Source organism: Diuraphis noxia, unplaced genomic scaffold, assembly GCF_037042655.1.
Source record: "Diuraphis noxia isolate RWA-SAM2 unplaced genomic scaffold, SU_Dnox_SAM2 contig0001, whole genome shotgun sequence".
Taxonomy (NCBI): Eukaryota; Metazoa; Arthropoda; class Insecta; order Hemiptera; family Aphididae; genus Diuraphis; species Diuraphis noxia.
The window spans coordinates 20,622,187-20,646,833 of NW_028301711.1; the positions used below are offsets into that span (position 1 = coordinate 20,622,187).

Consider the following 24,647-nt stretch of genomic DNA (forward strand, 5'->3'; position numbering starts at 1 on the left):
TCGCTTGTTGTATCTAAATTTAATTATAAATTACACTAAGCATACATTAAATATAATTAAAAATGTATAATCTTTAATTTATAATTTTAAAAAAAAGTCCGTTTTGGAAAAAAACCCATTCAATCACTTATTCCAAATTTAACTGAAAAAGAGTTTTGATTAATAATTGATAGTTGATACATAGGTAGTCCTTTTTTGACCAACAACCTATGAAATAGATTGCATTGAATTACTATGAAAGGTAAATTTTTAATATTGAAAGACACATTTTGATGTAACATGGTAAAATGTCGTTCTGCATTGAAGCAGGTACCCTTTGAAAAGGAACATTTTACAGAAAACGCAGTCATTCAACCTCAGTTTGAAAAAAAAAGTCAGTTTTGAATAACAACCAACAATGGTACCCACGAGGCCGGCCCAAGGTATTTTTACCCCCCAGGCAATTTTTTGAAAGGCGCCCGGGCGCGCCCTTAATCTGCAAATGCTCCATAATACATTTAATACTTTTTATACTTACATATACATATTTTGTTTAAAAGTCTTATATTTATGGATAGGTAAAGGATCGCAAAACTTATTTAGATACCTACAATTTATAGACGTATCGGCTATAACACATACCTACTTTTTTGGTTTTCCTCCAGTTAATGATTACCTATATGTCATTGTATATTATTTTCTAATTATTTGTAATATAATAATAAAAACTGGAAAGTGGAATAAAATCTAAAAAAAATATATATCGGTAACAGAAAACAGAATATTCTGTCATAGATAATTATTTAGTCATTTAGGTATAATATAATAAATTTGAATAAATATTACGCTAAAATTTAAAAAAAGCGCCCCTTAAAATGTAGCACCTTGGGCATCCGCCCGGGTCAGTGGCGCCGATCACCTAATTTATCGATGACATATGTCATAGTAGATTTTATAGGTACTGGGGCCTGGTTGTGAAAAAATTAGGGTGGGGGGCAGGCCCCGGAGGGGCCTCTGAATGTACGATGTCATAGTATTTTTTAAACACTTCGGCGCCACTGGCCCGGGTCACCCGTATCTTGGGCCGGCACTAGGTACCCATGATTAGATTTTTTGTATAATTTACATTAGGCTACTACGCACGCACTACACCCGCACTCATGTCAATAGCACCGGCGACCAAAAATGAAAATCGTGATTTTTCGCTCAAAACACGCTTTACAGAAAAACCGTCATGTCTCGTACAGTGGATACTACATAGTCTGATTTGTTTAATTTTATTTTTCAATCCGTAAAAGGATTATCCACAGGCCGAATATTCGAAATCGTATCGATGTTGATAATATACCGAACACGTAGACGGATCAGTGCCGGATAGACAAGGGTATCGGCCCGCCGAGTTTTAGTTTTTTAACCAGCCCTAAAAGAGGCCTTTTTCAAATAAACATGTATAAATTGATCTAGATTTGACGTAGCACACAGAGTTAAATAAATGTATTCAAATTCGTGTTATGAAATAATTGCCCAAACACTTACGATCGACATTTTTTTTGAGCAGCCCACCGAGATTTTCTCGGTAGCTCGCCTAACCAATCCGGCCCAGAGACGGATAATAATTAATCCTCGTATTAAAACTCTGGCCCTATGTACATTGTTTATTGTTGTATCACGATTTTAGCTGCACTAAGTAGGTACCTAGATATAGGTAGTCACTAGTTCATTGAGACTGTCATCACTTTTTGAGACAGTAATAGTCAGTATAAAAATGCTTGGATTTTCTATTTCATCATCTTTTTTTGGTACCACCTATAAAAAGGCGAATCTAGTTGGGGATTAGGATGATTATAAAAATAAGTTACGTACTCAAATGTTAAACGGATAAAATATATATCTATACCCACAACCCACGACTATATAGTGTGTGTTCACGCTAAAAGGTACGACTAAATATTTCAGTTAGATTACCTTGTATTGAAATGAGGTTTTCGCTGATGAATGACAGATAATACTCAAATACACATTTTTAGATGAATTTCAATTTTTTAACACTTTTGATACGCGCATGAGCGATACAACTTACTTTTTTTTAAATGGTAACACCAACTTTTTTAAATATTCGGATAGAGTATTTTTTTCTTAACAATTTATGTATGAAAAGTTTTTTTTTAATTACAAAATTGACATTTGAAATTTAACGATGAAATTTAATATTTAAGAGTAGGTACCTAATTTGTTTTTGACGAAATTTAAACTAAATTCAACATATTCAATTAGCTGCAGTCTTATTTCAGAAGAATTAATGAAAAAAATTAGAGTAAATTACGATAAAAAAGTGTTTATATATATATAAGATAATATCTTATCCGTGTGCAAACAGGTATATAACAATATTATTAGATATTATAATAAGTAAAATAAGTTGAATATAGTTTAAATTTCGTCAAAAACAAATTAGGTACTTGTAAATATTAATTTTTTTTTTTATGCATATTATAATAAATAAGATTAACATAATATGATATAGACCTATAAAATTATTTAATTAAAATTAATTACAACTGTATATACGTAAAAATATTCAAAAAGTAACCAATAATAAATAATTTTAAATGGTTGTATGCATTTTATAATTAATTGTAAAAAAGCGGAAAAGTGGATATCACTCTCGGCTGTATAGTAGGTTACAAGTGGGTTACTGTATGTAATGGATGGAATTAAATTTTAATCCAATGATATTACATCTTTGAATACGAAAAACAATTCTGAGTGGAGACGGTTTATCTATCTATTTTGAAAATTTTATCAAATACATATAGAAAATCAATATAATCTATATTAACATTCAGTGAACATTTTAAGTATCTGTGGTCATTTGTTTTAGAGTTACACTAAAACAAGAAAATCGCTAAATCTAGTGAAAATCCAATAATGTTGTAAAAATTTAAATTTCAAACGCTCATAAAAATGTAATTTGAATTTCTGGTGGACATTTTTTTGTGATAAAGATTGAAGAACTTGTAAGAAATTTTGTATTAAATTTTCAAATCTTAGATTTAAAAGAAAATGTTTTTATGAATTTCTAGTTTAAAATAATTTGTGAATTTTTGTGATTTTTACGTATTTCGCCAAATTGTGACCACGAATTTCTTTTATTTTTCAACTGTTATTGCAACAATATGTTAGGAGCCTTGCATTAAATTTTCAAGCATTTCTACCCAACAAATAAATTTGTATTGATATTAATTTAAAAAAAACTAATAATGATCGAAAATTGCAGATGCCTATAAATATAGTTCAACTTAAGTCGACATTTTTTGAAAATTGCATGGTGTATAGAATATACTTATATAAACATTCATGTCGTGTACTCATGTAACTATGGTCATTTACTTTAAAGTTACATCAAAAACCAAAATAGATTTTGTCGAAAATTGATTGTGTGTAAAAATTTCCGGATTTCCTTAATTTTTAGTTTGTTTATCCCAATTATTAAGAAAAATATTGGGAATTTTTAACTTTTGATCCACCAAAGTACCAACCAGATTCATTTTCTAATCGAACGAAGTACTGAAGTCGAAAATCGAAGCACTTCTATAGTTCTACTGTCCCAAAACGTGATGACAGACAAAAAAAAAAAAATGTATTATTTATTAAAAGTTGAATGGTTCTCATTCAGTCAATTTTGGTTTTAGAACCATGGTTAATCGATCAAAATGACTTAAAAAATTCAGTCTATCCGAATTTGGTATCAAAAATTCCGGTTGCTGTTAATAAATAAAAATAAAATCCGTTGCGCATGCGCGTACCGAGAGGGTTAAAATTTTTAAATTTATCTGAAAATGTGTATTTATGTACCACTAGTTTTTAAAAAAAATTCGATTTATTCCAACATAATTCGGCCGAGAAATTCAGTGTTCCCTAAATTGGTGAATAAACGGTACCTATATAATATTTATTTATATATTATATGTATGTGTAAATATATTTATTATTATTCATAAGAATCCGTAATAATTAATCTATCCTAAATTTAGCACAATAAGAGTATGTGGTTATGGGACCAATTTTTTTTTTCTGAGTTTAGCAATCAGAAGCCACTTGTTAGTGGTACTTGACTAGGAGTTGTTTAATTATTCATCTATAGTCTATAAAATCATAATATATTGGTACCTGAATAGAATATGTTTTATTTTTACTTTTATTAGTTTCCTAGCAAGTCATAATATTAGTTCCTTTTTAAGCAACACCGCCAACACCTGTGTTCTCGGGTAAGGTATGGGTGGATAGGTTTTTATAAGTTGATTATATTGTGATCGGACACAGAAATGGAAATTTGTGTAGAAACGTGCAGCTTCTTGTATTACAGTTTTCATAGATTTAATTATATCATATTATTATTCATAGATATATTTCATTATATAAAGTGTAATTTGGTATTTAGAGTGAAACATTCGTCATCTTCCTAAGAAGAGCCATTTTTTGGAATTGTTGGATTTGTTAAAAACTTTTACAGTACCCCAAAGGTCAAAAGTGGTTACAATACATTAAAAGTAATATTTGTAACCTGTGGAGATGTAAATTAAGGCAAGTGTATATTAAATTAAATTATGAATAAGCCAATTTCTAAAAAAGAGAAACGTTTTTATGGAAAATAATCATTAATTATAATATAATATAATATATTAGTGAGTCTTGTCACTACCACATCGTTGTCGGCAATCATTGAATATCCAAAAACTCCTCGCATTAAAAATTGCAAGTCAAAGAATAATATATATATACATGTAAATATCCACTAACCACCAACATCTATTATTGGCATAAAAGTACTAATAATTATTTACATTTGATAAACAACTATAAAATCTATCTATCAATAGCAAACAAGTAAAATATTCAATTCAGCAATGTGCGTTATATATTTTGAGGTAAAATATTACAATATATTATACAACAAATTCACAAATTGACTATTTCGATTTTTATAACATATAATATACATTTTTTGTTTTATTTATTAAAGCCACCAATATAAAATTATTATAGCTCAACTGCAACAAATAAATTAACAATAACAAATAACAAACCAATGTATGAGAAAAGAGCTCAAAATAAACAATAAAAAAAAATTAACACAGGAAAAAAATGAACAAAAAGCAAATTAGTACTTAATAGGTTTAAAGAACATATTATGACTAGTATAGTTGCTGTAAATAGCATATAAAATGCATATATATATAATATATTAAAATAATATGAAAAATAGGTAACTATAATAATAATATTTATGTTATTTTTCTTTTTGCTCCAGTTAACCATTTTAAGAGCTGTTATGTAATCAATGACTACTGATCATCATTGGAATAATTTCTAAATTTTTTTACTCAAGTAAGTATTATAATATAATATAAATATAGGTACATATGGATGTATTATTTGGTTGAGGTACTTTTTTAAACAATCAGGAAAAACTAAAATTTTCAAACACTAATAAATATTTAAATGATATTCATAAATATATTAAGATAAATATCAGACTCAAAATTAAAAAAAAAAAAACAAAGACGGTTAAGCTAATAACTGCTTTTCTGTGCATTATAACTCAACAGATGTGTAGTGTAGAAGTTAAATTTGAATTGAATTATATAATGTTGTATGATAAAAAACATTTTGAGCGGAGACTGTATATGAATATTTTAGAATTACTTTAATTAATATACCTAGTTTTATATAACAAATAACATATAATATATGTTAGTTAATATTTTACTAAAAATAAACGCCTTTAAGGTTCAAATACAGATATATTACAAATATATGAAATTAACAATAAAATAATTTCAATTCTTAAATTAAATATTGCATAAGAATAAATAATAATTAATTTATAAACTTTAAGTTATAAAAATTGCATATTGTATTGTGCGCTTGCCGCTTATATTATGACGAGAAGGAATGAATTTGTGGTATATTAGTTAAATAAATGTTTTGTTTATCACAATAAAAATAACTAGGTAATAGGCATTTTAATTATATAACTACAGATTACATATTTAAGAAACCAAAAAAAATTAGGTTCAATTATACATATTATTATATTTATTATATTATTATTATATTTATATTTATATACCTAGTTTTCTATTTTATATTAATATATTAAAAGAAAATATTATATTTTTTTAATTCAGACACAAAACCTATAAAATTAATAATTATAAATGTATTATCTATACCTCTATTATAATTAATATATCGTTACTTTGAAATTAATCGTCATATTGTAATTATTTTACTGATTAAGAGGTAATATAAATAAACATTCACTCCATTTCAGAGTTAATATAGAATAAAAATTAACAAATATAAAACTCACCAACTACTATCTAATTTATTGCCAATAATAAAAAAATTATCCTTTATTCTTAAACCATAATATATAAATTCAAGTAAAATAGTAAACATCTTGTATATATCACAATATTTTCTATTGGTATTCCTCCAATTCTTGCTAGTTCACTTCACTACCTATAAATAAAAATAAAAACATTAAAAATGTATAAATAAAAACCTTACAATTTTTTTTATGAAAATTGTATCACTTAATTTTATTTCCTATATCACTGAGACCTTCATCTTAATCAGATATTGGTCAACTAGAAACAAAATAATCAAAATCATGTGTCTATGAATTATCTACATGAGTTGTAGTTCTGTATTGGATATCATTAACTATATCTTAATATGCACATGTTGAATATCAGAAATATTTAAAATTTCAACTTTAAAAAAAGTTAAATACAGTAGAAATTGGTTATAACGAGTTTCAAGGGCCAGGTAGTTTTTCTCGTTATAACCGGTAGCTCGTTATATGCGGTTAGAACGAGCATTCGTTGTAACCGATTAGTAACGGGAAATACAAAAATAAAACCGACGACTTTTTTTATTTGACTTATAATCGAAATTAATACTGAATTTATACATGTATGCACATACTTTATCTATACATACATTTATTATAAATTATTATAATTGGAGATTTATTATTTTATTATTTATTTATCTATAAATATTACTTTAACATAATTATAAAAAATAATAAGCGGGTAAGTGGGTATCGCTCTGCTGTACATTAGGGGGTGGGGTTGACCTCTGACTAGGGTAGGTTAAATTAGAATGCAATGATAGGTATCATTGTATACGAAAAACGATTCTAAACGGAGATGGTTTATCTGTCTAGGGTATATTATAGATTATTAAAAATTTTCAAATCTTAGATTTAAAAAGAAAATTTTTTATGAATTTCTAGCTTAAAATAATTTGCGAATTTTCGTGATTTTTACGTATGTTGTCAAAATTTAAATTTAAATGCTTGTAAATAAAATGTGACTGTGCATTTCTTCTATTTTTCAACTGCTATTGTAAAAATATTTTAGAAGCTTTGTATTAAATTTTCAAATCTTAGATATAAAAGGAAAATTTTTTATGAATTTTTAGAATAAAATAATTTACGAATTTTCGAGATTTTTACGTATGTTGTCAAAATTAAAATTCGAATGCGTGTAAAAAAAAATCGTGACTATGAATTTTGTTTTATTTTGCAACTGCTATTGAAAAAATATGTTAAAAACCTTGTATTAAATTTTCAAATCTTAGAATCAAAAAGAAAAACTTTTATGAATTTCGATCTAAGATAATTTGAAAATTGCCGTAATTTTTACGTATTTAGTCAATATTTGAACTTCAAATGCTAATAAAAAAAAATTGTGCCTACGTATTTTTATAATTTTTTGATTACTATAAGAATAACTTATGAGGAACTTTGTATTCAATTTTCAAGTATTTTGATAGGGCCAAAAAAATTTTATCGACCCTTCAAAAAAATTTTCAGAAATATTAAAAATTTCAGTTGTCTATAAATATCTCAAAAAAAGTCAAAATATTTTGAAAATTAAATCATGTAAAGAAAATGCCAATCTTAATAACTGGTAAAATTTTCAAGTATCTAGGACTCATACTTTTTGAACAATAACAAATATTTAAAATCGTTTCAGGATAAATCGTTATCGTTACGCTATTTCGTAAAAATTTAAAATTCAAACGCAATTAAAATTTTTCCTATAATGACGCTTCGAGTTTTCTCAATAGCTACTTGAAGTAAAACTTATGGAAAACTTAGTGATGTATTCTAATCTTAATCTTTAGTTATAAACACAAAAAATTTTATGATTTTTCAGCTTCAAAATTACTTGCAAATTTTCACATTTTCGACAGATTTCGTAAAAATTTGAACTATAAACGCTTATAAAAAAAAATTGTGCCTATGTATTCTTATAATTTTTTAATCACTTTAAGAATAACTTATGAGGAACTTTGTATTAAATTTTCAAGTATTTTGATAGGGCCAAAAAAATTTTATCGACACTTCAAAAAAAAATTTTCAGACAAATTGAAAATTTCAGTCATCTATAAATATCTCAAAAAAAGTCAAAATATTTTAAAAATTAAATCATGTAAAGAAAATGCCAATCTTAATAACTGGTAAAATTTTCAAGTATCTAGGACTTATACTTTTTGAATAATAACAAATATTTAAAATCGTTTCAGGATAAATCGTTATCGTTACGCTATTTCGTAAAAATTTAAAATTCAAACGCACTTAAAATTTTTTCTATAATGATACTTCGAGTTTTCTCTATAGCTACTTGAAGGAAAACTTATGGAGAACTTAGTGTTGTATTTTTAATCCTTAGTTATAAACGCAAAAAATTTTATGATTTTTCAACTTCAAAATTACTTGCAAATTTTCGCGTTTTCGACAGATTTCGTAAAATTTTGAACTATAAAAGCTTATTAAAAAAAATTGTGACTTACGATTTTTAATTTTTTTTAGCTACAATAAGAAAAACTCATAAGGAACCTTGTATTAAATTTTCAAGTTTTTTTGGTCGTCCAACATTTTTTTACCGACACTTCAAAAAAAAATTCTCAAAAAAAGTGTAAATATCAGTGGTCTATAAATAACTCAAAAAAAGTCAAAAATTTTTGAAAATTAAACTGTATATAGAGAACACTAACATAAACATTTGGTGAAAATTTCAAGTATTTCAAGTGATTATTTTTTGAATTACAACCATATAAAAAAATCGATTTGGCCGAAAACTGATTTTGCGTAAAAATTCCCGTTTTTCTGTCATTTTTTTTTTGTTTTTCTCGATTTTTTTGAAAACTGTTGGAAAATGTTTACTTTTGACCTCTATAATGCACCAAGGATCTTCAATTTTACATCGGAAACCACCCCCAAAGTTTGAAATCGAAGCATTATTTCGACTAGTTATGCTGTACACAGACACAAAAAAAAAAAAAAAAAAAAAAAAAACACACATCATTGTAAAATCAATACATTCATCACTTCGTTCAGAATCTAAAACTTGTATTTAATTTCTTAAAATAATCTTTGATCAAACTTTGCTTCATTTATTTATTGTTGATAGATGTTCCTAATAAAGACAACGCTTTTCTTTAGTATCTGTACCTTCATATTTTGTGTAATAAAATCTTTCTAGTGTTAGACATAAATAATAGCCAAAAGTTCTTATCTTGCAGGTAACTGTTCGTAATAACCGAAAGGTCGTTAGTCAAGTTTGTTTTATTTTACTTGTTATAATCATACTCGGCGTAGACGTATATTTTAACATACAATCATATGAGCTTGTGCCGGGACGCATATTAGCATTCTGGGTTCGGTCTCGGAATCTTTTATAATTTTAGCCTTCTGATTGATCGTTTGGTTTTACCGCGCTTTTTGAAAATTTAAACTTTATTCTATTATCTAATTAAATAATACCATACAATATACAATGATACATGCTAACGTATTTACGACGAATTTTTAAGCACTAATATAAGTGATTGCTTCAACTTCTAAATTGGTGTGACGGTAAAAAACCATTATGCATCGATACCTAGTAATTAGTATATAGTTTTATACCAGTAGTATTATACCTAATAACACAATAATCGATAGAAATTATGTGATCTCAATTAAAAACAACCAAATCTATAAACTATAAATCTACATTTGTCTTTTATTTTTAATACATTGACATTGATACATTTGTTTGATAGATTGTATTAAGTTTATAATAATATAATTGTATTTTATATAATATGTTTATTGTTTATGTACCTGATATCACTCATTTAAACAAACATAGTGTCTTAATTTTAGCCTTCTGATTGGTCGCTTGGTTTTACCGCGCTTATAAACTTTATTCTATTATCTTCTATCATCAAATAATTATAAAAGGGTATAGACTTTTTAGACTTTTTATAGGTAGCTTTGTAATTGAAAATTTGTTGTTGCATTATAAAGACAAAAAATATCCTAAAATGTTTAAATTAGTGGAATTCGATAATATTTCATTTCATTCTAATATGTTTTCTGAACAAGATATATGTACATGGACACATGGTTTAGTATCCACAATAAAAATACTAATACAAGCTGGTGTGTGAATAATAAATTGTCGAACAGCGAAATTTCAAGATTTATTTGTAGGTGAGAAGTCAATACACATATTATATATTTCTACCAGCAGTATTTATTAATAACTACAATATTATATCCACCTATTTTATTAAGTCAAAATAATTATTTTTGTTATAGAAAAGTGTATATGTGTCACCATAGTGGATTTAATAAAGTAAGTATTGAGAAGAACAAAAAAGGGAGATCAAAAAACACAGAATGCAAAGCTCAAATTGATATAAAAATTAAATAAAGTACTAGGGACACAAAAAAAAAGGATAAATATATTAGAGTGGGTTATATTAGTTTCACTCATCTAATTTGCACAGTTATTAAAAAATAACTACATAATTAAGTTATTAGAATTTGGAAAAAATATTTATTTATTTTGTATATACTATATAGTATATACTATATAGTGTATACTACCTAAATAATCAACTTTTATTTATTTAATTTGTTAATTGTAGTATAATTTGTATAATTTGCAATTATAGGATGGTTTACCAGCAATCATTATATTTGTGAATAAACATAACCATAGCTTAGGTTCTGCTGAAGCTTTATCTTTTTTAAGACCAACCAATGAAATTAGAATTAAATTTGAAAATTATTTCAATGACGGTTTAGGAGAGTATTTTTCTCCTCTATGAATTATGATAAATAATAGGTAATCAAAATATATTTATTTAACTGGAAGTTAATAATATAATATTTAACAGTTATATTTAGATATCATATCCTCAGATATATGTTTATTGAAAACATTTAACTATTTAAATACCTATAAAAATAAATAATTAATCACAATGAATTAATAAAAATTGAAACTAACAGTTTTGCATGTTATGATACTATATTATTTTAGAGCAAATTAGTTAAATATTTTAAAACAATAAAAACAAGTACTTATGTGACTATGTACAATTACTCTGTCTCATATTATAAAATAATTTCATTTAAAATTAGTTTTAAACTGTAATTTTAACTCATTTTTTACAACTGAGTGTTTGAGTTGTAAACAAAGTAGGTAAACAGTGGTGCAATTTGTTTATCTATGTTATAACATTTTTGTACATGGATAACTATTACACAAAAAACTGTAGTGATGTTGAATATGGTGTGCAAATTCTTAAAAACAAAAAGTATTGAATAAATTACATTTTTTCAATTTACAAATTATATATTTATTACCTATAGGCATATCAGAGTCTATAAGTATACACGAAACTAAATTGTAATTAGAATATGGTATAAATTCTGAAGAACTATCTGATGCATCAATTAACCCTAAGTATAGGACTGTTCGTCATTGGTATGACACTTGGAAATTAAATAACCTTGGATCTTCTACTGAATTTGGTGTATTACAGGTATGCATATTGATAACTATAAATTTCAGTTTAGTTTAATTTAACCTTATAATAAAATATAGGTATAAGTATAACCTAATATATTAATGATTTAAATTAATAATTAATTAAACTAAAAACATTAAAAATAACAATGTATGGTAAAGCATGTCAAAATTTCAGCTTATAGTTATAAAAATCAAGTAAAATTGAAAATATTAAAACAATTTTTTTTTTAATTTTGCCTTTGTTATAATATATTAAATAATATAATATAATATCATAACCATTATGATAGAGACCTCAGGACCACGGTTAAAGTTATGTTATATTTATATTTTCCTTTAAGGAATAAAGCAATATTGATATTTTTTTAAGCATCATATTATTCAAATGTCAACATAGTATGTATATAATTTTATAATTTATTGAACTTAAATGGGTCTATTACAGTTTTACCAATCAATGGGGCAATTAATTAAAATTATTGTTATAGGTAGTTTTCATAAATTAAATGACAATTATTTTTATATAATTATATATCAATAAGTTTTCTAAGTTTTCTTATATAGTTATATTCTTATCATAAAAGTAAAATATGTAATTTTACTCAATTGTTACTTCATCAATTTATATTAATATTGTTTGAATATAAAAATAAGTTTCTATACTATTTTTAGTACATAATTTACATCTGCTGATATTTTTAAATTTTTACAAAGACTAATATTAAAAATGTAAAATTCCCTGATCCCCATCACAAGTTTTACTTAAAGGGATCAGGAATCGAATAATATTAATAGATATGTCTCCATAACAATTTATGATGTAGTACCTATTCTATTAATTAAATCCAAAAATAATGTTAACCATAATATCACACCATGAAATTCCACACTAATTCTAATACCTACATATTTATTTTTTTAAATTATTACCAAGTAAAAATAATTTAAATAAATGGATACTAACTTTTTATTAATACATTTTAAAAATATTTCATTTTTAAAGTTACTGATGGGAGCAATGGCTTTATAATCTATACTCTACATTAATACACTGTAAAACTGATTATATGTACATGGTATTATTTAATTCTTAACTAAAAATTTTGCAGAAACTTGAAGATAAAAAAACAGATTATGAAAAAATGGAATTATTGTAAGGTTTAATGAAAATCCATTTGCTATACTAGTGGTCACTCCTATTATGCAAAGGGCTCATAAATTAGCCTTTGCTAAAGATATTGCTTTTGCAGACAGTATAGCATCAAGTGATACTCAAAGTCATACTGTTAACATTTATGCTTACATCATGTGGTATTGGAGCTATTCCTCTGGGTATGTTCATAACAAAAGGACAAACAGTTGATGAATATAAAACAGCATTTTCCCTGCTGAATGATTCAGTTCCTAACAGATTTGATGGCCAAGGTTTTCCAAGACATTTTATAATTGATGACAGCGAGGCAGAAAGGCAAGCACTAAAATCAATTTGGCCACAATCAAATATTTTGCTTTGTAGGTTCCACGTTTTACAATCAGTATGGAGATGGTTATGGGACGCTAAACATAATATCAAAAACGAACACAGAAAATTGTTGTTTAAATTATTTCAATGTATTTTAATTTCACCAGATTATGATAGTGCTCACAAAGCCTATATTACTGCTATTGGCAAGACAAAAACTATTAATATTAGCATAGGTGATGAAATTATACGACTTAAGTATGAAAAATGGGTGAAATATATTAATAATTATTGGACGAGAAAAGAATTATGGTGTTTAGCTTTTAGAGATTCTACTGTACATGGTAATCAGACCAATAATTTTAGTGAAGTTAATGTACGGATTTTTAAAGACATAGAACTTTCTAGAAATAAGGCATATAACGCCATTGCACTGGTTGATTTTATTTGTACTGGCCTAGAAGATTACTACTTAAGACGCTTAAGGACTTTTGTTAATGGTAGAAATGGCTCAGCTCTATTACTATTTGAAGATCAAATAAAAAAAGCTATTTATATTAATAAAGATTTGATAGAAAAATTATCTAACAATACATTTAAAGTACCATCAGGGTCCGAGTGTGGTCATTATGAAGTAGATGTCACTCATGGATTTTTTACATGTTCCAAAGGAAATTTAGGAGCTTTTTGCAAGCATCAGGCAGCAGTATACCATTACTATAACGAAGCAATGCCTAATTTACCAGCTATTACTGTTGATTCTCGCTATATGCTAGCTAAATTAGCATTTGGAGAAAATGTACCAGAAATATCATTTTATAAGCCACTTCATATTGAAAAATCAAATAATCAGTTTAGTGAAGAAAAAATAGAAATTATTGAAAATAATGTATTATCATCTCCAATAACAAATACATTAGTCGAAACTGATGATTATCTGGATAATCATAATATTGATCAACAGTCTGATGAATGTGTTAACCAGATTCAAGAATTAATTAAAACAAATTTTGAAAAATTTAAAAGGAATACTTCAGGTTCAGTACTCACTAAATGTTTAGATCGTTTGAAGAAAGTTAAGTCAGTTGCTACTTGGGAATCATTTTTGAGTACTGCTGGTAGTACCACAGGTTTTATATAATCTGTGGTAGTACTATATCACTAAGGCATCGATCTCGTTCAACTATTCATGTGCAGCCTACCACAATAAGTAGAAGAAAGCCAGGTGTCACATGAGGTAATAAACGTTTATTAGTAGGGCGACCAGTGAAGACAGACAATAACAAAAGAAATGCAATAAAAAGAAAAATAAATTTAGCCGAAAATATTAGGAAGAATGTCCCAAATTCCAAAGGTCATTAACTACAATGACTAGTATCTAACTATTATTTAATTACTATTTTCATCAAATCTTATACCACATATTTTTTATTATTATGATGTACATATTATATAATATTATATAATAATAATACCTAAATTTATTATTAAACATTCATAAATTTTCTCTAAAATATTATAATTACATAGAATGTAAAATTGTGCTAACTTGAATTTTTCATTAATTTATTGTTATTTGGATACCTAAGGTATTTTTTAAAAATATTGTATCCAACTATTAAATATATTATGTTATTAACTTCCAGTTAAATAACTATTAAAATTTAAAATATACTTTAGCATTTAATATGACTTTATTATTATTTATTAGTTATTATTTATTTCATAGGTAATACAATGTCAACTAGGTACCTATGTTATTTGTATATTTCAAATTTTGAATTTCAATCTAACTTTATTGATAGGTTTCAAAAACAAACGACACTGGCAGAAGTGCAGAACTGATGTTAATTTATGGTATTTATTTATATTGCCAAATGCAACAAAATTAGTGGTAAACCATCCTAGAATTAAATTTAAGGTAGGTACCAACCTAAATGTGAACATAAAATACAAACAAAAATAACTATATTTGTAATTTTTAAGGAATGGGCACATTGGTTAAAGAGAACTTATCTACCCACCCTAATATATCCCTTTTTTATTGCGTCTCTATCAGTTTTAGTTTGACTCTTGCTTTAGGAGTTGTTTAATATTTATATTTTTTTTCCTCTCAGTGCTTACATTATTAAGACACTATGTTTGTTTAAATGAGTGATATCAGGTACATAAACAATAAACATATTATATAAAATACAATTATATTATTATAAACTTAATACAATCTATCAAACAAATTTATCAATGTCAATGTATTAAAAATAAAAGACAAATGTAGATTTATAGTTTATAGATTTGGTTGTTTTTAATTGAGATCACATAATTTCTATCGATTATTGTGTTATTAGGTATAATACTACTGGTATAAAACTATATACTAATTACTAGGTATCGATGCATAATGGATTTTTACCGTCACACCAATTTAGAAGTTGAAGCAATCACTTATATTAGTGCTTAAAAATTCGTCGTAAATACGTTAGCATGTATCATTGTATATTGTATGGTATTATTTAATTAGATAATAGAATAAAGTTTAAATTTTCAAAAAGCGCAGTAAAACCAAACGACCAATCAGAAGGCTAAAATTATAAAAGGTGCCGAGACCGAACCCAGAATGCTAATATGCTGCCGGGACCTAACATTTTGCTCGTTGTAAGCAGTATCTCGTTCTAAGCAATGTTTTTATAGTGATTTCTACTGTATTTAATTTTTTGAAATTCTGTAAAATCAAGCAATTATTAAAACATTAGTAACTAGAATATTTTAATTTATAATGATATAACTTGTACAGAACCTATTAAATTAAGCAAGTAATAGCATTAATACTATTATATTAAATATAAATATAAAGTATACCTAATATACTAAATCTAGCAACTGTTGTTTGCGGCCCCCAGGGAGGGATCTAGGACAATTCGCCGTGGCTATTTCGACGCGGTCATTAAATATTTTCGTCGTTATAATAATAAAAAATGGTTGAAAAGTAATAATACATTTATAATATATATTTCGTCATATTCAAAATTAAAAAAATTTAATAACAATGGTAAAAATTAATAAGAATAATAAAGGTAAGCAGTAATCATGGTAATGAGATATTATATGCTATATATTTTTAATATGAAATGTAGCCTCTACTATCATAATGTTGTATTATTTTCAAAATACATTTATCGAGATCGGAAATTTTTTAAAAATTTTTAGGTGGACTTTTTTCTGCATTTAACTGAGAATTAAAATAATCATGACCAGATTGAACTTTTTTCAAACAAACAATTAATAAAAGCCCAGATTGACGGATGGCATACTATCATTTTAACATTAAGTCATCTATTCACAGCTTTTGCGTGGTTATTAGTCCTATCTTGGGAATTATAAAAGTTTATAATTTATAATAAAATTATAAATATAATTTATTAATTATAAAAGTTCCTAATATCAGGTGGAAAACGTGTGTGGCGTCTACCTCTACCATTTCTATTTAAATATAGTTTGTTTCAAACCATTCTAATAAGTAAGAAACTCTTGACTAAGGTTAAGGTACTTGGGCAACGCATCAACAGCAGCATCAAGATTTTCTAATTTAACAAACAGTAATGCAACAATCATTTTTCCAGAAACTGCAAAGTCAAAAATATTAGTATACTAAGAAATAAGATATAATTCACAAAGTTTTTTCTAATATTTTTCGTCAAATGAAATAAACACCCAAATATTTGTACGTTAGGAAATGCTATTTTAATTGATTTTATTGCGGCTTGTTCAAAATCACATGAAACAGAACTAAGATTTAAATCGGGTCTTAAATTTTTTAAATTGAAAATATTTTATTGTATTTTTTTGATTGTTTATCTGGTAATATATACTAGTTCACTTTCTAGATATTCGGCAAGTATTACATACACTTGACTAAACAGAGGAGGTGCAATTTTAAATGTACCGTCTACTGTCTACATACCATATTTTAGAGTTCTGTAGTATATCAAGGCTTCGGTAATCACCAAAAATTGGACTCGGACCACTATCATCTTGCAAAAATAGTTCCTCATTTCCTGTTGATGAAGTGTACATACAATATGAAGCTGGTATTTCTAATATGTGGTTAAATTTTCCGAATTTTGTGGTACAGCTAGAATTTCTTGTATTTTGTGTCAAACTTGTTTTTTTAATGCAGCACTATTTTGTAATGTTGTCTGATACATAAATAATATAGTTATAAAATATAATGTTTACCTAAATAATAGTTTTTTTTTATTACTTGCTTTGGCTGCTTTACACAATGGAGCAATACACATGTTAAACAAAGTAGACATAGGCTCCATACATTTAGTAGCTTTTCTTTTTAGATTTGTTACAGTGACATCTGCTTCGATTTTTGATGCTTCAGAGTCATGAGTTCATTGATAGTTTTTATGACTGTGTAGTCATTTGCTCCTGTATGAATTCGCGCTTTGGAAAAATTTCTATTACGGAAACGCCAAAACCATATTGTATTATTAAAATTAACATTATCATAAACATATTTAAAACTATCATATACAAATATTTCACGACCACGAGTAGATTTAACTTGAGATTTCATTAAGTTACCTTATTAATTTACTGGGAGCTGTGTTGCCAGATGAGAACTGATTAAAACTTTATTGCAACAATTGTAATTGTGATCGTCGTCATCGAAGGCCATGGGCAATGTGTAGACATTTTAAGATAAGATAAATAACAAAAATCCAATAATATGAATAATATAACATATTATAAAATTATATAGGGTGAATTTAAAGTTGATTTTGTGTATATATAGCCACGGCAAAATGTCCAAACGGCGAAATGTTCCATTTCACCAGGGAGTCCACTCATATCGAGGGTTTGCGATGGCTCTATCTAAAAATAATATATACAATTTTATGTTACATTATATTATAATATGTATAACAAAAAGAATTATAAATAAAATTGTTTTTATGTACCTATTTATGAGATTTGTAAAGGAGGATATTAACTTGTCAAAAAGTTAAATTTTTTTATTTAACTAATTATTTTCGTTTTTAAATTTATGAACTTATTATTATAGTATTATTATATTATGGTTTTAAATTAACTTTTTACGGTTAAATATTATATGTCAGTTAAGTTTCTTTTCATATCATACAGAACTAACAGAAAATACTATTTGTTGGCTATTTTCTAATATTATGCATGTATCATAATTCATAATAATCTGATTTTTGCAGTGTTGCATGGTTAAACATCTTGCTTATGTATATGTATGTGTAAATCAATATAGTAAACTTAAAAGTATTAAATATGTATACAAATATAAATATTTTAGTTCAGAATAAATATTTCTTTTTGACTGAGTTTAGTTGATTTTATTTTTCATCTTACTTTTAAACTAATTGAGTTAAATATTTCTTTGCTAACTTTTAACTCAAACTGAAGGCAATTTTATTGAATTAACTTGGGTTGTGACAGATATTTATTTTCATTAATTTACCCAACTTTGGTGATTTGTGTTATAAAATAATGATTATAATAGCCAGTCCTCGACTTGGCAATATTAAAGTAGAGGGATTTTATTAACTTTAAATAAAGATCGTCACCATCACTTGTTAAATATTACTAAGCCGTGGAGGCTATGCTCTCACAACTCCTAATGCCCCTCTTCAAAATAAAAAAATGTTATTATAATCGAATTTAAAAAAAATTACAGTAAAAATTATACAGTATATTATAATTATAACTTATAAAATCAAATTCAAAAATAACTAAGTAGAAAACAATTAATTTTAAATATTTATTTAAATTGTTCCATAATTTACTATAGGTATATTCGACAACGGTTTTATTCTGCATCTCTTTTACCGTTAAATATCCAAAATTTTACATAGAAAAAATTATGATGTTATCAGGTCCCATTCCCTTTAAAAATAAAGGCAGTGGTATGCTAATTTCTTAAAATTAGTTGGGGTACTCTGTCCCCCTGCATCCTCCCTCATAAATCAAGCACTGATAATAGCAAGAGATAGAGATATTTTATAAAAAAAGTATTAAAAAAAAGTTGATAGTGGGCCCATTATGTCTAAAAGCCCTACAAAATCACTGCACTAAATCATATAGTTGTAGGAAATATAAAATATTTTGCCTTCTTAAATGTTGTTCATTATTGCAGTTCACTAAAAGAGATACACTTAGTGTATTTGTTAGATCATTAATTAAGACAAGTATAAACCTTGTGTGTTTTAAGTAAATGGATGTGGATAAGTGGTAATTTGATTGTAGGTAGGTAATATTCACTGTTGAACTTATTATATACTCATCTAATAAACAATCGTAACTGGAAATACCCTGTTGGTTTAAATTTGATTTTGCTGCGGTACCATCATTTAGCACAACATTTTCATAATCTAAACATATATTTTCTTAATATAAACATCAGGATTTTAATACAGTTCTTACTTTACCATAATAACTACGCCCCTATACTTTTTTTGGCACACACAATAGGTATTTCATAATTTCTGTTAGTATAACTAACATCAAACAAAGGTGAAAAATAATGAAACGTAAAAGGATAATATATTAAGATTGAGATTTAGATATATTTAAAATGGTTTTTAATTAAGTTGACATGATGGTAACTAATTGAACATTAAACTAATAAATAATTTGTCTAAACTAAAAATTGTGATTTCTTTTGATTAAAAGTAGCTTATCAGCTTCTCAGTGGATAATATTAAATTAAATTAATAATTAGTTTCAGGTAAACACAAATTGGTTCAAAACTAAATAAAGCTAATTTTTTATGGGTATACAATACTAAAAAGTTTACCTGGTTGTTTAGATGAATTGTTCGATATAATATTATATAATATATAATTCTTTACTTTTCACTTATTTGTTTTTGTTCACTTCCTCCTCTAAATCTGACAAATTCGAAGTATACATGCTAGTCTAGCTTCTTTCGTAACATCAGCTGTGAACCTTAAATGTTGAAATATACAAGATTGAAATATGGAAATGGAATTAAATTAATATAATTGTACCTACTAGTGATTCGAGTTTACGAGTTTACGACTTACATGAAATCGCCCACAGATGATAGGAAACAATATTGTTGATAACGAATGTGATACTGATGCACTGGCGGAACGCACCGGTAAGCTGTTGTTTTACCATTGTAAATCCTATAATACACTATCTACAGTGGCGTACGCAGGATTTTAGTTCGGTAAGGGTTTTCAATATATGTTGATCAGTGACTCGTGGGGGGCTTCGCCCCCCACACCCCCCACTATATAGCTAAACTAATAAATATAACCAACATTATATAACACATAATAATTCTTTCAAAATAAATTCCTATTTATGTATTTAATCAAAATGATATAAAACATTAGATAATAATTTTTAATTAGTATTTATAAAATATTAAAATATTATATACTATAAACAAAATAATAAAATAAGTGAACAATATATTCATGAATTATATTTATTTATAATAAATTATAGATTCAGTCTTAAATTTAATCTACGATTAGAATATTTAACCAAGTGATTTAGAACCTCTTCAGGTAATACACTTATATCTGTATGGATGTTTAGTAACGCTAACCCATTTAATCGCGACTCACTTATTGTATACTAACCTAACCGTTCTAAATAGAACGTTTCATAACGTCCCGCACTTCAGATGATAATATCAATAACACTGCAGCTATGCTTTCTCGATTTTATACTACAGTGATAATTTCGAGTCGGCTAGTTGTTTATTAAAGACATGATTAAAGATTAAAGACCATAGTCTATAGATAATAGACATATTATTTAAGTGTTTGACAAATAAATAAATTTTAAGATGAGAAAGAAATTTCGGGGGGGGGGGGGGGGGGGGGTTTAAAACCCTAAAACCCTACCCCTGCGTACGCCACTGACTATCTATAACTAGGAAAATAACCAGTGCGAGGGCCAGCTTTTCACAAACGCGTCTGAGTTAAATACTTAATCTATGGTTAAATATTATACCGTAGATGGCGCTGACGTTATCGAATTAAATTAATTTAAATGATAATACCGGCCATTGGTGTTTGGTTAAATTCAAAGCTAACCAAATCTAACAAAACCCAAAAAAAACGGCGTGTAGCTCGGCTCGCGGTTCAACTCGTCGTCCATGGTTGCGCCATGGAACTGCCCGATAGAATGTATAATGTATAATAATGTGACGAGCTGTTCGGCTAGTAGGTATCTACAAGACGATCACTTGCGACGGGCCCCGATCCTTATCAAGTATTAACATTTCTATAGTCCATCTAACTTAGGTCATATCATAGACATATTTATGTCTATGGGTCATATTTATTGGATAGAGCTATGATTTAATATTTTGAAGCATAGCAGTTTGGGCCCGAAGTCATCATTGCGCATGCGCAAAATTGTTTTATGATAAGGGATTACTGATGAATACACAAAACACAAAATAATACTTAAGAGGACGTTTCACCCGCATGTGTTGTCTCCGTCTTACAAGTGCGTAACATTGCAAAAACTGTTTCGCGCGGGAAAGAACCGAGAAAGTTATAGTTATAACTAAGAAACGAAATTTTCACCACATGAAAAGGAGAATTTTGTCTGTGCAATATCGTTTTTATTTTTTTGATATCACTTATAAAAAAAAAATTCTTATTGTTTTATAATACATTAATTTTGTGTTTTTTAAGCATGAATAACTTTCTTTGTAGTTCTGATATCGAAAAAATAAAAACGATATTGCACAGACAAAATTCTCCTCTTTATGTGGTGAAAATTTCGTTTCTTAGTTATAACTGTAACTTTCTCGGTTCTTTCCCGCGCGAAACAGTTTGTGCAATGTTAAGCACTTGTAAGACGGAGACAACACATGCGGGTGAAACGTCCTCTTAAAGATACCTATTACTAGGGATCGGATTTATATGTAATATGTAAATACATATTTTTACTGTGACTTGATAAATTAATTTAGGTAAGCGTTATAAATTCGTTTCAAGGGATTTCCATTGTAATGAACTATATTTTATTTTACATATTTTTACATATTTTGTCATAAGTACATATTTTTACATATCTCTCAATAATTCCATTTTTCCCTACATATTTCGACAATTTACGATTTATTAACAGTTGTATACTTACGATGTATTCGATTTCCCATGTCTCAAAAAGTACGTAAACAAAATAATACCAATTACCAAAACAGCGTATTACATAAAAATCCTGTCTTGACTGCCTAAAATTAATTAGAGATACACATTGTGAAATGAATGGGGTAATATTTTCGGCTGAACTCACTGCTTTGGACATTGTAAATATGAAATTTGCACCTATAACTTCGGTGGAATTCGAGCGCTCCTTCAGTCGGTACAAATCTGTGTTACGACCAAACCGTAGATAATTTACCTTTGACAATTTGAGCATGTATATCTCATTGCTTTCAAGATCAAGATAAAGATGAATAATAGTAGTAAAATAAGTAAATTAGATAATTGTGTGAATTATAAAACTATTTTTTTGTAATTTTTTCGTATTCCATATTTTAATTTTTTAATCATCACATATTATAAAGTGATTTATTATTACATATATATTTACATTTTACATATTTTGGTTTTTTTAATACATATAAATCCGAGCCCTAGATATAACTGTCGTTATAAATATTATATACACATTATTAGTTCCTTCCCCGTCCCGCGCGATTTATTTCATTTCTCACGCAAGCAACACAGACTACGCGTGATATACGTTATAGATCTATCCAGTGTATATGATCTAATGCATCCAGGGTCGTATCTAAAAAAAAATTAGTTTGTGGAGGGGGGGTGGTGGTTCAGAACATATATATTGTGATTTTATTGAATTTAGGTTTTGATAGTTGGTTGAAAATAAAACAAAACAAAAATTAATCTTCATATTTTATCAAAATACGAGTATAATAATAAAAAAAAAAATTAATTTGATATTTTGTCACCTTCGCTATACAAGAAATGAAACAAAAAAATTTACAAATACAATATTATATTTTAAACTTATATTATGCTAATATTTTCTTAAAGAGCAAACTGATTTAAAACTTCTTCGAAATCGGGATGAACCGAAACATATATCTATGGACACTTCATAGAATAGTCCAGTTAGTGTTTCTAGTCTTGTAGGGAATCTTAAAAATGTCTTGACACGTTTTGATGTTGAAAAAGTTCGTTCGGGAGTTGCTGTAAAAACTAGTAGTACTTTTAATAAAAATGAATATTTAAAAAAGTTAAGGATTAAAATAATTTAATTAGGTATTCTATACAGCTGCACGTGAACATGCTTTGTAGTTAACAGTATTTCATAATAATATTTATAATTTTTATATTGTTATTGTTAATTGTCACCGATAGCGGTCGTTGTCCATTAATAACAAAGAATCTACTATTTTAGGCACTATAATATTTTTATATATTATAATAGAAAACAGTGATAATTTGAAAATTGCCAATAGTTAATTTAATTGGAGTTTAAATCACTTATGACGGAAAATATTTATGTTCGTACTAAAAATACTGTTTTTAAATATTTGTAAAATATTGTAGAAATCCCGAGGAGAGTCGGTCCGAGGAAACTTGGACCCCCCAGATACGACCTTGGATGCGTCTATCTGCTCTCTGCTGACAAATTAATAACGAGTAACGAGCTGAGCTACGCGTCATAGGAAACCGGTTTAATAGGCTTGTATTTCCACGTTTTGAACATTCCAAAATGAAATTGTGATGAGAACGAAACAATATATACTAGTATGAAACATACATTTTTAATACCATATTCAAAGAGATAAAAAATATAAAAATTGTGGCCATGTCGATACGGCTTAGCCGCTCAACTGTACATTAGTGTTATATATGTTATAACATATTGTTTTTATAATTGAATAATCTACAGTATTAATAATACTACTACATATGAAACTATGTGTGTATATCTCTGGATAAGACGGTACAAATTAATTCCTCCAGAGAACGTTTTATTCGTCTGTTTTTCCGATAATATTATTATGTAACAGGAACGTATGCGGAGATCGTGTTGACCGGAGAACCAGTTGTTGTAGATACCGTCATCTACCACCACCACTCCACAATACGCACCGACAACTTCTCTACCGACTTCAGCAATGCTAAGCCGAAATAGAAAACGCGGGCCGTAACCCTGGTAATGTGGCCTCCATTATTGAACCACAGAATAAGAATGAAAAATTAGAAACATTCAAACATCAAAACTGAATTTCTATGCTGTAAACTTCT

General features: G+C 27.0%; 1 long non-coding RNA gene across 4 annotated transcripts; it reads right to left on the minus strand.

The window, feature by feature from the left end:
* Positions 1 to 5,099: 5,099 nt before the first annotated feature.
* Positions 5,100 to 20,561, minus strand: LOC107168785 (uncharacterized). 4 transcript variants are annotated; one of them, XR_016189411.1, is made up of 7 exons: positions 20,383 to 20,430; positions 20,165 to 20,316; positions 19,565 to 19,739; positions 17,926 to 18,216; positions 17,594 to 17,798; positions 17,294 to 17,528; positions 5,100 to 6,507 (listed from the first exon to the last, which is right to left on the minus strand). It is a non-coding gene; the product is annotated as an uncharacterized LOC107168785 (long non-coding RNA). The 4 variants fall into 4 exon arrangements; XR_016189409.1 differs by lacking the exon at positions 19,565 to 19,739 and having other exon boundaries at positions 5,102 to 6,507; positions 20,415 to 20,561; XR_016189410.1 differs by lacking the exon at positions 19,565 to 19,739 and having other exon boundaries at positions 5,102 to 6,507; positions 20,379 to 20,414.
* Between the last annotated feature and the right edge of the window lie 4,086 nt (positions 20,562 to 24,647).